Source organism: Macrobrachium nipponense, chromosome 2 (assembly GCF_015104395.2).
Source record: "Macrobrachium nipponense isolate FS-2020 chromosome 2, ASM1510439v2, whole genome shotgun sequence".
Lineage (NCBI taxonomy): Eukaryota > Metazoa > Arthropoda > Malacostraca > Decapoda > Palaemonidae > Macrobrachium > Macrobrachium nipponense.
The window spans coordinates 60,743,181-60,759,628 of NC_087201.1; the positions used below are offsets into that span (position 1 = coordinate 60,743,181).

A 16,448-nucleotide genomic window follows, 5' to 3' on the forward strand; every position below is an offset into this window, starting at 1 on the left:
GTCGGTCTACGTAGTCTGCTTTCTTTGCTCACAAGGCCCTTTAAGGCTAGAGGTTAGCCAGCAGTCCCCCAACTACTGGCCATTCGCCAGCCTTCAGCTTCTGAATATGTCGGCCTAGTCTGCTTTCTGTGTGCACAAGGTCATTTAAGGCCATTGGTTAGCCACTAGTCCCCCAACTATTGGCTGTTCACTATGCCTTCATCTTCTCAAGATGGCAGTCTAGTCTGCTTTCTGTGTGCACAAGGTCCTTTAGGGCCAGAGGTTAGCCACCAGTCCCCCAGCTACTGGCCATTTGCCAGCCTTCAGTTTCTCAAGATATCGGCCTACTCTGCTTTCTGTGCGCCTAAGGTCGTTTAAGGCCAGAGGTTAGCCACCAGTCCCCCAACTACTGCTGTTCGCCAGCCTTCAACTTCTCAAGATGTCGGCCTAGTCTGCTTTCTGTGCGCACAGAGTCCTTTAAGGCCAGAGGTTAGCCACCAGTCCCCCAACTACTGGCCATTCGCCAGCCTTCAGCTTTTCAAGATGTCGGTCTAGTCTGCTTTCTGTGTGCACAAAGTCTGTTAAGTCCAGAGGTTAGCCACCAGTCCCCCAACTATTGGCTGTTCACCAGCCTTCAGCTTCTCAAGATATCGGCCTAGTCTGCTTTCTGTGCACACAAGGTCGTTTAAGGCTAGAGGTTAACCACCGTTCCCACAAATACTGGCTGTTCGCCAGTCTTCAGCTTCTCAAGATGTCGGCCTAGTCTGCTTTCGGTGTGCACAAGGTCGTTTAAGGCCAGAGGTTAGCCACCAGTCCCCCAACTACTGGCCATTCACCAGCCTTCAGCTTCTCAAGATGTCGGCCTAGTCTGCTTTCTGTACGCAAAAGGTCCTTTAAGGCCAGAGGTTAGCCACCAGTCCACCAACTACTGGCTGTTCGCCAGCCTTCAGCTTCTCAAGATGTCAGCCTAGTCTGCTTTCTGTGCGCACAAGGTCCTTTAAGGGTAGATGTTAGCCACCAGTCCCCTAACTACTGGCTGTTTGCCAGCCTTCAGCTTCCCAAGATGTCGACTTATTTTTTCTGTGCACAAGGTCCTTAAGGCTAGAGGTTAGCCAGCAGTCCCCCAACTACTGGCTGTATGCCAGCCTTCAGCTTCTCAAGATATCGGTCTAGTCTGCTTTATGTATGCACAAGGTCCTTTAACGTTAGAGGTTAGCCACCAGTCCCCCAACTACAGGCTGTTCACCAGCCTTCAGCTTCTCAAGATGTCAGCCTAGTCTTCTTTCTGTGCGCACAAGGTCCTTTAAGGCTAGAGGTTAGCCACCAGTCCCCCAACTATTGGCTGTTCGCCAGCCTTCAGCTTCTCAAGTTGTCAGCCTAGTCTTCTTTCAGTGCACACAAGGTCCTTTAAGTCTAGAGGTAGTCACCAGTCCCCAAACTACTGGCTGTTCGCCATCCTTCAGCTTCTCAAGATATCGGTCTAGTCTGCTTTCTGTGTGCACAAGGTCCTTTAAGGCCAGAGGTTAGTCAGCAGTCCCCCAACTACTGGCTGTTCGCCATCCTTCAGCTTCTCAAGATGTTGGCCTAGTCTGCTTTCTGTGTGCACAAGGTCCTTTAAGGCTAGAGGTTAGTCACCAGTCCCCCAACTACTGGCTGTTCGCCATCCTTCAGCTTCTCAAGATATCGGTCTAGTCTGCTTTCTGTGTGCACAAGGTCCTTTAATGTTAAGAGGTTAGCCACCAGTTTTCCTACTACTGGTTGTTTGCCGGCCTTCAGCTTCTCAAGATGTCGGCCTAGTCTTCTTTCTGTGTGCACAAGGTCCTTTAAGGCTAGAGGTTAGCCACCAGTCCCCCAACTACAGGCTGTTCACCAGCCTTCAGCTTCTCAAGATGTCAGCCTAGTCTTCTTTCTGTGCGCACAAGGTCCTTTAAGGCTAGAGGTTAGCCACCAGTCCCCCAACTACTGGCTGTTCGCCAGCCTTCAGCTTCTCAAGATGTCGGCATAGTCTTCTTTCTGTGCGCATAAGGTCCCTTAAGGCTAGAGGTTATCCACCAGTCCCCTAACTACTGGCGGTTCACCAGCCTTCAGCTTCTGAAGATGTCGGCCTAGTCTTCTTTCTGTGCGCACAAGGTCCTTTAAGGCCAGAGGTTAGTCAGCAGTCCCCCAACTACTGGCTGTTCACCAGCCTTCAGCTTCTCAAGATGTCGGCATAGTCTGCTTTCTGTAAGCACAAGGTCCTTTAAGGATCGAGGTTAGCCACCAGTCCCCCAACTACTGGCTGTTCGCCAGCCTTCAGCTTCTCAAGATGTCAGCCTAGTCTGCTTTCAGTGCTCACAAGGTCCTTTAAGGGTAGAGGATAGCCACCAGTCCCCTAACTACTGGCTGTTCGCCATCCTTCAGCTTCTCAAGATGTCAGTCTAGTCTTCTTTCTGTGCGCACAAGGTACTTTAAGGCTAGAGGTTAGCCACCAGTCCCCCAACTATTGACTGTTCGCCAGCCTTCAGCTTCTCAAGATATCGGCACAGTCTTCTTTCTGTGCGCATAAGGTCCCTTAAGGCTAAAGGTTATCCACCAGACCCCCAACTACTGGCTGTTCGCCAGACTTCAGCTTCTAAAGATGTCAGCCTAGTCTGCTTTCAGTGCGCACAAGGTCCTTTAAGGCTAGAGGATAGCCACCAATCCCCTAACTACTGGCTGTTCGCCAACCTTCAGCTTCTCAAGATGTCAGCCTAGTCTGCTTTCTGTGTGCACAAGGTCCTTTAAGGCTAGAGATAGCACCAGCTCCCTAACTACTGGCTGTTCCACCAGCCTTCAGCATTCTTCAAGATGTCAGCCTAGTCTGCTTTCTGTGCGCACAAGGTCCTTTAAGGCTAGAGGATACCACCAGTCCCCTAACTACTGCTGTTCACCAGGCCTTCAGCTTCTCAAGATGTCAGCCTAGTCTGCTTTCTGTGCGCACAAGGTCCTTTAAGGCTAGAGGATAGCCACCAGTCCCCTAACTACTGGCTGTTCACCAGCCTTCAGCTTCTCAAGATGTCAGCCTAGTCTTCTTTCTGTGCTCACAAGGTCCTTAAAGGCTAGAGGTTAGCCACCAGTCCCCTAACTACTGGCTGTTCGCCAGCCTTCAGCTTCTCAAGATGTCGGCCTACTCTTCTTTCTGTGCGCACAAGGTCCTTTGAGGTTAGATGTTAGCCACCAGTCCCCCAACTACTGGCTGTTCGCCATCCTTCAGCTTCTCAAGATGTTGGCCTAGTCTGCTTTCTGTGTGCACAAGGTCCTTTGAGGTTAGATGTTAGCCACCAGTCCCCCAGCTACTGGCTGTTCGCCATCCTTCAGCTTCTCAAGATATCGGTCTAGTCTGCTTTCTGTGTGCACAAGGTCCTTTAACGTTAGGAGGTTAGCCACCAGTATCCCTACTACTGGTTGTTCGCCAGCCTTCAGCTTCTCAAGATGTCGGCCTAGTCTTCTTTCTGTGCGCACAAGGTCCTTTAAGGGTAGAGGTTAGCCACCAGTCCCCCAACTACTGGCTGTTCGCCAGCCTTCAGCTTCTCAAGATGTCGGCCTAGTCTTCTTTCTGTGCGCACAAGGTCCTTTAAGGCTAGAGGTTAGCCAGCAGTCCCCCAACTACTGGCTGTTCACCAGCCTTCAGCTTCTCAAGATGTCGGCATAGTCTTCTTTCTGTGTGCACAAGGTCCTTTAAGGCTAGAGGTTAGCCACCAGTCCCCCAACTACTGGCTGTTCACCAGCCTTCAGCTTCTGAAGATGTCGGCCTAGTCTTCTTTCTGTGCGCACAAGGTCCTTTAAGGCTAGAGGTTAGCCACCAGTCCCCCAACTACTGGCTGTTCACCAGCCTTCAGCTTCTGAAGATGTCGGCCTAGTCTTCTTTCTGTGCGCACAAGGTCCTTTAAGGGTAGAGGTTAGTCAGCAGTCCCCCAAATACTGGCTGTTCACCAGCCTTCAGCTTCTCAAGATATCGGCCTTTTTTGCTTTCTGTGCGCACAAGGTCCTTTAAGGCTAGAGGTTAGCCACCAGTCCCCCAACTTCTGGCTGTTCACCAGTCTTCATCTTCTCAAGATGTCGGCCTAGTCTGCTTTCGGTGCGCACAAGGTCGTTTAAGGCCAGAGGTTAGCCACCAGTCCCCCAACTACTGGATGTTCGCCAGCCTTCAGCTTCTCAAGATATCGGCCTAGTCTGCTTTCTGTGCGGACAAGGTCCTTTAAGGCTAGAGGTTAGTCAGCAGTCCCCCAACTACTGGCTGTTCGCCAGCCTTCAGCTTCTCAAGATGTCGGCCTAGTCTGCTTTCTGTACGCACAAGGTCCTTTAAGGCCAGAGGTTAGCCACCAGTCCCCCAACTACTGGCTGTTCGCCAGCCTTCAGCTTCTCAAGATGTCAGCCTAGTCTGCTTTCTGTTTGCACAAGGTCCTTTAAGGGTAGAGGTTAGCCACCAGTCCCCTAACTACTGGCTATTCGCCAGCCTTCAGCTTCCCAAGATGTCGACTTAGTCTTTTTGTGCTCACAAGGTCCTTTAAGGCTAGAGGTTAGCCAGCAGTCCCCCAACTACTGGCTGTTCGCCAGCATTCAGCTTCTCAAGATGTCGGCCTAGTCTACTTTCTGTCCGCACAAGGTCCTTTAAGGCTAGAGGTTAGCCACCAGTCCCCCAACTATTGGCTGTTCGCCAGCCTTCAGCTTCTCAAGATGTCGGCCTAGTCTTCTTTCTGTGCGCATAAGGTCCTTTAAGGCCAGAGGTTAGCCACCAGTCCCCCAACTACTGGCTGTTCGCCATCCTTCAGCTTCTCAAGATGTCAGCCTAGTCTTCTTTCTGTGCGCACTAGGTCCTTTAAGGTTAGATGTTAGCCACCAGTCCCCCAACTACTGGCTGTTCGCCAGCCTTCAGCTTCTCAAGATGTCGGCCTAGTCTAATTTCTGTCCGCACAAGGTCCTTTAAGGCCAGAGGTTAGGCAGCAGTCCCCCAAATACTGGCTGTTTGCCAGCCTTCAGCTTCTCAAGATGTCGGCCTATTCTGCTTTCTGTGCGTACAAGGTCCTTTAACGCCAGAGGTTAGCCAGCAGTCCCCTAATTACTGGCTGTTCGGCAGCCTTCAGCTTCTCAAGATGTCGCCTTATTCTGCTTTCTATGTGCACAAGGTCCTTTAAGGCCAGAGGTTAGCCAGCATTCCCCCAACTACTGGCTGTTCACCAGCCTTCAGCTTCTCAAGATGTTGGCGTATTCTGCTTTCTGTGTGCACAAGGTTCTTTAAGGCCAGAGGTTAGCCAGCAGTCCCCCAACTACTGGCTGTTCATCAGCCTGCAGCTTCTCAAGATGTTGGCCTATTCTGCTTTCTGTGCGCACAAGGTTCTTTAAGGCCAGAGGTTAGCCAGCAGTCCCCCAACTACTGGCTGTTCACCAGCCTTCAGCTTCTCAAGATGTGGCCATATTCTGCTTGCTGTGCCGCACAAGGTCGTTTTAAGGGCTAGAGGTTAGCCACTAGTCCCCGAACTACTGGCTGCTCGCCAGCCTTCAGCTTCTCAAGATGTCGGCCTAGTGTGCTTTCTGTCCGCAAAAGGTCATTTAAGGCCTGATGTTAGCCACCAGTCCCCCGACTACTGGCTGCTCGCCAGCCTTCAGCTCCTCAAGATGTCAGCCTAGTCTGCTTTCAGTGCGCACAAGGTCCTTTAAGGCTAGAGGATAGCCACCAGTCCCCTAACTACTGGCTGTTCACCAGCCTTCAGCTTCTCAAGATGTCAGCCTAGTCTGCTTTCTGTGCGCACAAGGTCCTTTAAGGCTAGAGGATAGCCACCAGTCCCCTAACTACTGGCTGTTCACCAGCCTTCAGCTTCTCAAGATGTGAGCCTAGTCTTCTTTCTGTGCTCACAAGGTCCTTGAAGGCTAGAGGTTAGCCAGCAGTCCCCCAACTACTGGCTGTTCGCCAGCCTTCAGCTTCTCAAGATGTCGGCCTACTCTTCTTTCTGTGCGCTCAAGGTCCTTTGAGGTTAGATGTTAGCCACCAGTCCCCCAACTACTGGCTGTCGCCATCCTTCAGCTTCTCAAGATGTGGCCTAGTCTGCTTTCTGTGTGCACAAGGTCCTTTGAGGTTAGATGTTAGCCACCAGTCCCCCAACTACTGGCTATTCGCCATCCTTCAGCTTCTCAAGATATCGGTCTAGTCTGCTTTCTGTGTGCACAAAGTCCTTTAACGTTAGGAGGTTAGCCACCAGAATCCCTACTACTGGTTGTTTGCCAGCCTTCAGCTTCTCAAGATGTCGGCCTAGTCTTCTTTTGCTTTGTGCGCACAAGGTACTTTAAGGGTAGAGGTAGCCACCAGTTCCCCCAACTACTGGCTGTTTCGCCAGCCTTTCAGCTTCTCAAGATGTCAGCCTAGTCTTCTTTCTGTGCGCACAAGGTCCTTTAAGGCTAGAGGTTAGCCACCAGTCCCCTAACTACTGGCTGTTCACCAGCCTTCAGCTTCTCAAGATGTCGGCATCGTCTTCTTTCTGTGTGCACAAGGTCCTTTATGGCTAGAGGTTAGCCACCAGTCCCCCAACTACTGGCTGTTCACCAGCCTTCAGCTTCTGAAGATGTCGGCCTAGTTCTCTTTCTGTGCGCACAAGGTCCTTTAAGGCTAGAGGTTAGCCATCATTCCCCCAACTACTGGCTGTTCACCAGCCTTCGGCTTCTGTAGATGTCGGCCTAGTCTTCTTTCTGTGCGCACAAGGTCCTTTAAGGGTAGAGGTTAGTCAGCAGTCCCCCAAATACTGGCTGTTCGCCAGCCTTCAGCTTCTCAAGATATCTGCCTTTTTTGCTTTCTGTGCGCACAAGGTCCTTTAAGGCCAGAGGTTAGCCACCAGTCTCTCAACTTCTGGCCCTGTTCGCCAGTCTTCATCTCTCAAGATGTCGGGCCTAGTCTGCTTTCGGTGCGCACAAGTCGTTTAAGGCCAGAGGTTAGCCACCAGTCCCCCAACTACTGGATGTTCGCCAGCCTTCAGCTTCTCAAGATATCGGCCTAGTCTGCTTTCTGTGCGCACAAGGTCCTTTAGGCCAAGGCCAGGTTAGTCAGCAGTCCCCCAACTACTGGCTGTTCGCCAGCCTTCAGCTTCTCAAGATGTCGGCCTAGTCTGCTTTCTGTACGCACAAGTCCTTTTAAGGCCAGAGGTTAGCCACAGTCCCCCAACTACTGGCTGTTCGCCAGCCTTCAGCTTCTCAATGATGTCAGCCTAGTCCTGCTTTCTGTGTGCACAAGGTCCTTTAAGGGTAGAGGTTAGCCACCAGTCCCCTAAACTACTGGCTATTCGCCAGCCTTCAGCTTCCCAAGATGTCGACTTAGTCTTTTTGTTTTTGCTCGCACAAGGTCCTTTAAGGCTAGAGGTTAGCCAGCAGTCCCCAAACTACTGGCTGTTCGCCAGCCTTCAGCTTCTCAAGATGTCGGCCTAGTCTTCTTTCTGTGCGCACAAGGTCCTTTAAGGCTAGAGGTTAGCCACCAGTCCCCCAACTATTGGCTGTTTCCGCCTTCAGCTTCTCAAGATGTCGCCTAGGTCTTCTTTCTGTGCGCATAAGGTCCTTTAAGGCCAGAGGTTAACACCAGTCCCCAACTACTGGCTGTTCGCCATCCTCAGCTTCTCAAGATGTCAGCCTAGTCTTCTTTCTGTGCGCACTAGGTCCTTTAAGGTTAGATGTTAGCCACCAGTCCCCAACTACTGGCTGTTCGCCAGCCTTTCAGCTTCTCAAGATGTCCGGCCTTAGTCTACTTTCTGTCCGCACAAGGTCCTTTAAGGCCAGAGGTTAGGCAGCAGTCCCCCAAATACTGGCTGTTTGCCAGCCTTCAGCTTCTCAAGATGTCGGCCTATTTCTGCTTTCTGTGCGTACAAGGTCCTTTAAGGCCAGAGGTTAGCCAGCAGTCCCTAATTACTGGCTGGTTCAGCAGCCTTAGCTTCTCAAGATGTCGCCTTATTCTGCTTCTATGCGCACAAGGTCCTTTAAGGCCAGAGGTTAGCCAGCATTCCCCCAACCCCAACTACTGGCTGTTCACCAGCCTTCAGCTTCTCAGATGTTGGCGTATTCTGCTTTCTGTGTGCACAAGGTTCTTTAAGGCCAGAGGTTAGCCAGCAGTCCCCCAACTACTGGCTGTTCACCAGCCTTCAGCTTCTCAAGATGTTGGCCTATTCTGCTTTCTGTGCGCACAAGGTTCTTTAAGGCCAGAGGTTAGCCAGCAGTCCCCCCCCCCCCAACTACTGGCTGTTCACCAGCCTTTCAGCTTCTCAAGATGTGGCCTATTCTGCTTGCTGTGCGCACAAGGTCCGTTAAGGCTAGAGGTTAGCCACTAGTCCCCGAACTACTGGCTGCTCGCCTGCCTTCAGCTTCACAAGATGTCGGCCTAGTGTGCTTTCTGTCCGCAAAAGGACATTTAAGGCCAGATGTTAGCCACCAGTCCCCCGACTGACTGGCTGCTCGCCAGCCTTTCAGCTCCTCAAGATGTCGGCCTAGTCCTGCTTCTGTGCCCACAAGGTCCTTTAAGGCCAGAGGTTAGCCAACCAGTCCCCCAACTACTGGCTGTTCACCAGCCTTCAGCTTCTCAAGATGTTGGCCTATTCTGTTTTCTGTGCTCACGAGGGTCCATTTAAGGCCAGAGGTAGCCAGCAGTCCCCAAACTACTGGCGGCTCATCAGCCTTCAGCTTCTCAAGATGTTGGCATATTCTGCTTTCTGGTGCGCACAAGGTACTTTAGGGCCAGAGGTTAGCCACCAGTTCCCAACCACTGGCTGTTTGCCAGACTTCAGCTTTTCAAGATGTCGGCCTAGTCCTTGCTTTCTGCGCACAAGTCCTTTAAGTGGGGCCGGCCGGCTAATGCCTTTTTTTAACGACAGGACTTTGACATTCATACCACTTAAGAAGGTGACTTGGGACATCTCCAAATCGCATATGGATTTTTGTCCTGACCTTCGGTTTTGTGACGCCAGGGCGATTTATCCCGAAAATAACCACTTTTCAAATTCTATCTCCTCCCTTGATATTTAATATTAAGACCTGGATTACTACCATATATAGACCTGATGTAGACCTCCAATCAAATGGAGTTTTTTTTCTAAAAGTCATTTTTTTGCTAGATATGAATTTTTCAATATGGTAAAAAAATAAACCCTATAAATCACAAGAAAAAAATGTATAAAAAAAATACGAAACAAAAAATTGGAAAAAAGGGCTCTATTTGATTGTTCTATAATGTCTTTCTAGTTATATACCAATTCCAATGTTATAGCTTTAAAACTAAGTGAGGAGATAGACTTTGAAGGTCAATAAGTATAGTTTTGAGATACGGGCGTTCAAAGTTTTCCTCCGTATTTCTATAAAGACAATGTTAATAAATAATGATTGTTTATGAATGTATATTTCTTTTGTGTATTAATAAACCAAAACTATTTTATTTATCATAATTTAATCATAAATGATGATCCCTTTGCTCATATATCGTAGCTTGGGGCACTGCTTGAGGCAAGATGGGGCACTCCTTCCTACGTAACCCCCTCTCTCCCCTTCACTAACTCGGCTTATTACAGCGAATTTTCTTCTTCTGTATGTTAGCGAGATATTTTCCTTGTATTTTCCTCTTTGGCATGATGACATTCTTGCCGAAACAAAGATAAACAAACATAAATGCAAGAGAATGTCAGAGGTGAAACTCGAAGATGTACTCTCTTTTACAAAGGCAATTTAATAAATCATGATTATTATGAATTTCATAGTCCATTTGGGTATTAAAAAACCAAAACTATGTTATTTTATCATAAATGAGATCTCTTTCCTCAAAGATCGTAGCCTTGGGTATAGTGTGACGTGTGCTGTCAGGCAAGAAGGGCGTTACTAAGAAACCCTCCCCTCTCTCTTCCACTAACTACGCATATATTATTTGATATTCTGTAATAATACTTGAGCGATTTTTCTTCGTCTGTATGTTAGCGAGATGTTTTCCTTGTCTTTTCCTCATTGGCATGTGAACTTCTTGCCGAAACATACATAAACATACGTGAAAGCAAGCGAAAGTCACGAGGTGAAACTCGAACGTGTAATCTACTTGAAGTCTATGGTCGACTGATTCATGGTTGAACCAGATACTCACTTCTGCGAGCCACGGAATCTCTACAGATGCCATTTCTCACAATTTCTTTGCCAATAATTATCAAAATTTACGATAGCAGAAGAAATATTGCATTTTCTTGTACGGATGAATGTTTTAGGCTTATTGAGTTATGTTTTACTAATTACCTTGTAACTATGAAAGTAAGAGGAATTTTGACGAAATATTTGTATACGTATTCTCAATTGCCATATGAAGCTCCATGAATTTTTTCATGACTTTGCATTTTTCGCCCTATACCACCGTATATAGGGGTTCCGGCCGGCCCCCTTAAGGCCAGAGGTTAGCCAGCAGTCCCCCAACTACTGGCTGTTTGCCAGCCTTCAGCTTCTCAAGATGTCGGTTTTTTCTGCTTGCTGTGTGCACAAGGTCCTTTAAGGTCAGAGGTTAGCCAGCAGTCCCCCAACTACTGGCTGTTCGCCAGCCTTCAGCTTCTCAAGATGTCGGCCTTTTCTGCTTTCTGTGCGCACAAGGTCCTTTAAGGCCAGAGGTTAGCCAGCAGTCCCCCAACTACTGGCTGTTCGCCAGCCTTCAGCTTCTCAAGATGTCGGCCTAGTCTACTTTCTGTGCGCACAGGTCTTTAAGCCAGAGTTAGCCAGCAGGTCCCGTCCCCCAACTACTGGCTGTTTCGCCAGCCTTTAGCTTCTCAAGATGTCGGCCTTTTTCTGCTTTCTGTGCGCACAAGTCCTTTAAGGCCAGAAGGTTAGCCAGCAGTCCCCCCAACTACTGGCTGTTCACGCCACCTTCCCAGCTTCTCAAGATGTCGGCCTTTTTTCTGCTTGCTGTGCGCACAAGGTCCCTTAAGGTCAGAGGTTAGCAGCAGGTTCCCCCAACTACTGGCTGTTCGCCAGCCTTCAGCTTCTCAAGATGACGGCCCTTTTCTGCTTTGCTGTGCGCACAAGGTCCTTTAAAAGGTCAGAGGTTAGCCGCAGTCCCCCAACCAACTACTGGATGTTCGCCAGCCTTCAGCTTCTCAGATTGTCGGCCCTTTTTCTGCTTGCTGTGCGCACAAGGTCCTTTAAGGTCAGAGGTTAGCCAGCATTTCCCCAACTACTGGCTGTTTGCAGGCCTTCACTTCTCAAGATGTCGGCCTTTTCTGCTTGCTGTGCGCACAAGGTCCTTTAAGGTCAGAGGTTAGCCAGCAGTCCCCCAACTACTGGCTGTTCGCCAGCCTTCAGCTTCTCAAGATGTCGGCCTTTTCTGCTTGCTGTGCGCACAAGGTCCTTTAGGCCAGAGGTTAGACCAGCAGATCCCCAACCCCCAACTACTGGCTGTTTGCCAGCCTTCAGCTTCTCAAGATGTCGGTGGCCTAGTCGCTTTCTGTGTCGCAGCAGGTCCTTTAAGGCCAGAGGTATTCAGCCAGCAGTCCCCCAAACCTACTGCTGTTGCGTTTACCAGCCTTAAACAGCTTTTCATCAATGATGTCGGCCTAGTCCGCTTTCTGTGCGCACAAGGTCCTTTAAGGCCACCGAGGTTATGCCAGCAGTCCCCCACGGCTACTGGCTGTTCGCCAGCCTTCAGAGCTTCTCTTAAGATGTCATGCCTAGTCTGCTTTCTGTGCGCACAAGGTCCTTTAAGGCCAGAGGTTAGCCAGCAGTCCCCCAACTACTGGCTGTTCGCCAGCCTTCAGCTTCTCAAGATGTCAGCCTAGTCTGCTTTCTGTGCGCACAAGGTCCTTTAAGGCCAGAGGTTAGCCAGCAGTCCCCCAACTACTGGCTGTTCGCCAGCCTTTAACTTCTCAAGATGTCGGCCTAGTCTGCTTACTGTGCACATAAGGTCCTTTAAGGCCAGGACTGGCTGTTCCGCCAGCCTTCGGCTTCTCAAGATGTCAGACTAGTCTGCTTTCTGTGTGCACAAGGTCCTTTAAGATCAGAGGTTAGCCACCCCCCCACCCCCCCAAGTTCCCCAACTACAACTTTATAAAATAATTCAGGAAAGAATTATTATAATTTTTTAATTTCCTTTCCTTTAAACCAATGTTTATTTATCTCGCCTGCCATAATATACATTTTTTGTTTTGTTTTAGTGTAAGCTAGTTGTTGTGTTCAGGACTCTATCCCCTAGCCTGTGAAATGATGATGATGATAATACGTAGTAAAATTTACTGAGAGAGAGAGAGAGAAGTGTGTGTGACGGAGACTGATTGAAACCAACAAGACTTGATCACTTACTACAAAAAAAGAAGGGAAAAGCTTGCCTGGAGTGCATCTTGAGACAGGGTGTTGCCTAATTTGGTCAGATCTCGTTAGTTTTCATGAGTTTTAGCAGAGGAACGATGCTCCCAACCTTAGTCGAAAAGGTTAGCTGAACGCGCATTCTATAAAAAATCGATTAAGTGAAAGATTCTTTCTAAGTGAGAACTGCTAAGTTTTTTAAGGCAACACTTGAACCATTATCTAAACTAGAAATAATGAGGCTACGTTTGGGATATGAATATTCTTGGGAACACATTGATAGTGAAAACACTAAATGTAGATTATTTGGTTAGTTATGGAAACTTACTTTACAACATTATGCTATGGAAAGTAGGCTCTGAGACTCACGCATGGACAAAATCACTAAAGACGAGCAATGACCGTTGGCTATCCAACTTACGTGGAACCAACCCCTTCAGCCACAAAATCAACCAGACACCAAACTAATTTCTTTCTCATTACTTTTGTTCATAATTTTATGGTGAAATTCAACAAAACTTATAATGTAGTATTTCGATATCAAAATCCCAATAAATTCGGCGAAACAGCTTGTAGTGTACGCGCAAAAACGAGAAGGATCAATCAAACTGATCAATCAATATCCCAATTCAGTCGTAAGTTAACACCTTGTTATATATTTCCACTAAAAAAAATCAGATTTGTTTTTTCGCAAGTTTCCACATGTACTACTAGTACTTAGTTTAAATTTGAAATGATCTTGGTGAAGTTTTAAGTGGTGTTCTAAGGACTTTTTTCCCGTAAGAATATACTATAAAGACAATGAAGGACATGAAACACCCTTGAGAAATTGTTTTTTAAACTCATACATATTATTTTAGTGTGCACTTATTATTTTAGTGTGCCACATTTTAGAACAATCTAAAAATGTGGGAAAAAAAACTGTATATCGTAGAAAATGGTTGCCGTAACAGTTAGATGTACACAACATTGTGCATAAATCGTATTTAAACTAAAACTCGAATGATATGGGAACATATCCTAAGGACTCTAAGAAACAGATTGCATGTACCCCTGATCCTTGCTAGGCCATCGTGATAACTAAGGAAGCGAATGTGTAGACTTTCCATTTATGGTGCAGACATATTTGGTTTGTTTACTTATTAAAATTTGTCGTCTGTTCCCGTTCGGTTTATTTAAAAATAAATATCTTTCGAAAACTGCACCACTGTCCCACAGATGTCATCTATGTATCTAGGCCGTATCATGTTACGGGTGAGATAAACAGCAAAATTTTGCTCCGAATATTCAGTGTGAAGTTATATGTATAGAATCTACTGGTCATTTTTACAAGATACACAATTATGTAATAACGTTCGCTAGGGATGGGGGTTGGGGGGTTGGGAGGGCTTTATCCGTAATGCAGGTGAGTATTTGTTATAAAAGTTACCATAAAAAACATTTTTGGTTACACAGAGACTATAATTAATTTTAAAGTTTTATCAGTACTAAGATGAAAATGCTCTATAGATATGCTGTAGTTATAATTTCCTACTTAGGAAAGACTTCACAGCAGCAATCTTTACTTTCGTGGCATAACAATTCTACGACAGGAGTAAGCATTTCGACGTTGATCGAAGGTATGTTTAGGCTGTTGAATTTGTTTATAAAATTTTCTGCAGGGTTTAACGTGGTAAGATGAGGAGGTTCCCCATAAGGTGGATAACAGATCTGCCAGCCTTTGAGATACTGAACATGAATGGCGAAGAGACATGAAAAGTTCAGTAAAGATCCCCTGATGAATATTGCAGCTCAGTTTGATATATCAGTTATAACTATAAAAGGTAATAAAACTAATTTCGACCTCTCAGAATGGTTAGAATGGTTCAAGGTAATAAATTTCTTTCTCCTGTATTTCTATTTCCTCCAGCAACGCAACCACAGAAAAGGATGCACCTTCTCGTCCTAACACAAAAAACACGCAAATTTAACTGCTCAAATATATCTCCTTGAACAATATCAGAAAATATCGACTATGTGGTTACATTACAACACTATTTGCTTTCGTGGGAACATTGTTCATCCTTCAAGTTCGAAGGATATAAACAAATCGGTCGCGGGAAGAGATTTCTCTACCCTTGTTACTCGTGCGTTTAGTGCCATGTTTTTTCCACTTTCATTGCATGAAATGGAATTGAACTGAGAAAGTTCTTCTGTTGATATGGCGTCCAGCCATGTTTTAGGTGACTGTCGTGGGTCCTACCGTGCACGGTATACGCTGAATAATAGGTAACGGAGGTAAGATACTAGGCTACCTAGCCTATAGGTAGTAGTATGTGCCTTGTCTTTTTGCTGTTTTAGCCGAGGCTAACTTCGGTAAGCCTAAAGTACGAAATAGAAAAGCTAGGTAGTGAAAGGAATTAGTTGAAGGCAGCTTTTAGAACGGCAGGACCAAGCTCTGGCACGCCGAGCTGAATCTTAGTCCATGTTAACCAAAATGTTCAGTGATAAGGTAAATAACCGTAGGGTCTAGAGTGGACCATGTTCGGTCAGCGTGTACAATCCCAAAAAAAGTACATTATAACGCGTCCTGACATCGGAGATGGCATCAGTCGCGACTTGTTGTTGGTGAGAAACGGAGCTAAAGACCTCTACTCTCCCTTTCGAAGTAAGTATTTTTCTCCCAAAGTAGAAATTAAGGCAAATTTTAAGATTTATTTAAATAGAGGGTAGTGAAAAAAAAAACGGTGTCAAACGTAGTGCAAATCTCACCAAAACGCATTCAACATTTTTACTTACAACTCGAAGTACCTATTTAGAAGATTGACGCCATCGATGTTTAACGGAGTGCTTGTGTCAATAAAACTAACCATTTCTGTGATAAATCGCACACTACTTGTACCCACAGACGCTGGGGTACTTTCATCACAACAATCGGAAAACTTTTCTTCACCGAGTAAACAACTGTTTTGTAGAAGACGACAACGAAGAGTGCACTTCGATAATTTTTTAAATAAATAGTAAAACATCAATATTTTACATATTTATGATGATTACTAATTAGAAAATATTCGTTATTGAAAAAGTAACTCGATTCTGACTCAAATTTAAGTAATTATTTTTTGGAATTAGAACGCTCTTTTACGTCCTGTATTATGACGTCACGACATCTTGACTTTCGTATATGTAAATAATTGTTTGTTCATGAAACTTACCTGACAGATATATATATAGCTGTATTTTCTGAAGTCCGACAGAATTTAAAAATTCGCGGCACACGCAGTGGGCGGCCAGGTGGTAGTACCCATTCCCGCCGGGGGAGGCGGATATCAGGAACTATTCCCATTTTCTATTCATATTTTTTCTGTTGCCGGTCGGTAAACAACTGTTTACAGACCTCCGCCTAGGATTTGAAAACATTAGCCGCTTAAGTATCCTAATTATTCTTTTGATTATCTTGGATTTGTGGCTAGGCATACGCTATCGTAAATTTTTTTTCATTGCATTTGATGTCTGAAGCTAGTTAGCCTAGTTTCAGACTTTGTTGTCTGCATGGTAAGGTGAGGCTACCGGAACTTTCGTAGACACTCACTTAGTAGATATGACGTTTTACATGTTTTCTTTGCATAAGTTCAATGTAATTAGTGTAATGTGTGACTGATTACGGAAGAAGCAGGTTTCATGTACCCATTTTAGAGCATGTTAGAATCAGGAGTTTTCCTCCACAGTAAACAGAAGTTAGAAATAATGAACCTTCTAACCTCCTCCGTAGTTTGTATTTTGCTAACCCTGTGGTATGGCTTACGCCTAGAAGAAGTGTCTGCTAGAGGATTACATCAAGTAATCTAGACTAAAGTGCTCTCTCTCCAATCAGTGTGTGAAGTGTAGTGCCCCTTGTGTTGTGGAGGGGGCGTCAGATCGGCCCATAATGCCTCTAGGCCTGGACCTCGGTGTCGGACTCCCAGGACTCAGGGAAGAGGGCATGTCGCCAAAAGCCGCAAGAGGGTTACGGGGGCTCCCCACGCGATCTGGTCGTCCCTTCGGCAGAACCTGGTTGCACGCTTCCCAGGCGTGCTAAAGATCAGTGCGGGGGTGGTTACGTGCACGAATCTTGAAGGATTGCTTCTCGTAACCTCCACCGAGGCGTCCACCGTCCCCTGCGCAAGGGTTTGGAGCTCTCGGAAGGACTC

At 46.7% G+C, this 16,448-nt stretch overlaps 1 protein-coding gene across 1 annotated transcript in view; it reads right to left on the bottom strand.

Moving 5' to 3' along the window:
- The window catches only part of LOC135221192 (uncharacterized), a 102,539-nt gene that overhangs the window by 60,812 nt on the left and 25,279 nt on the right, over nt 1-16,448 (bottom strand).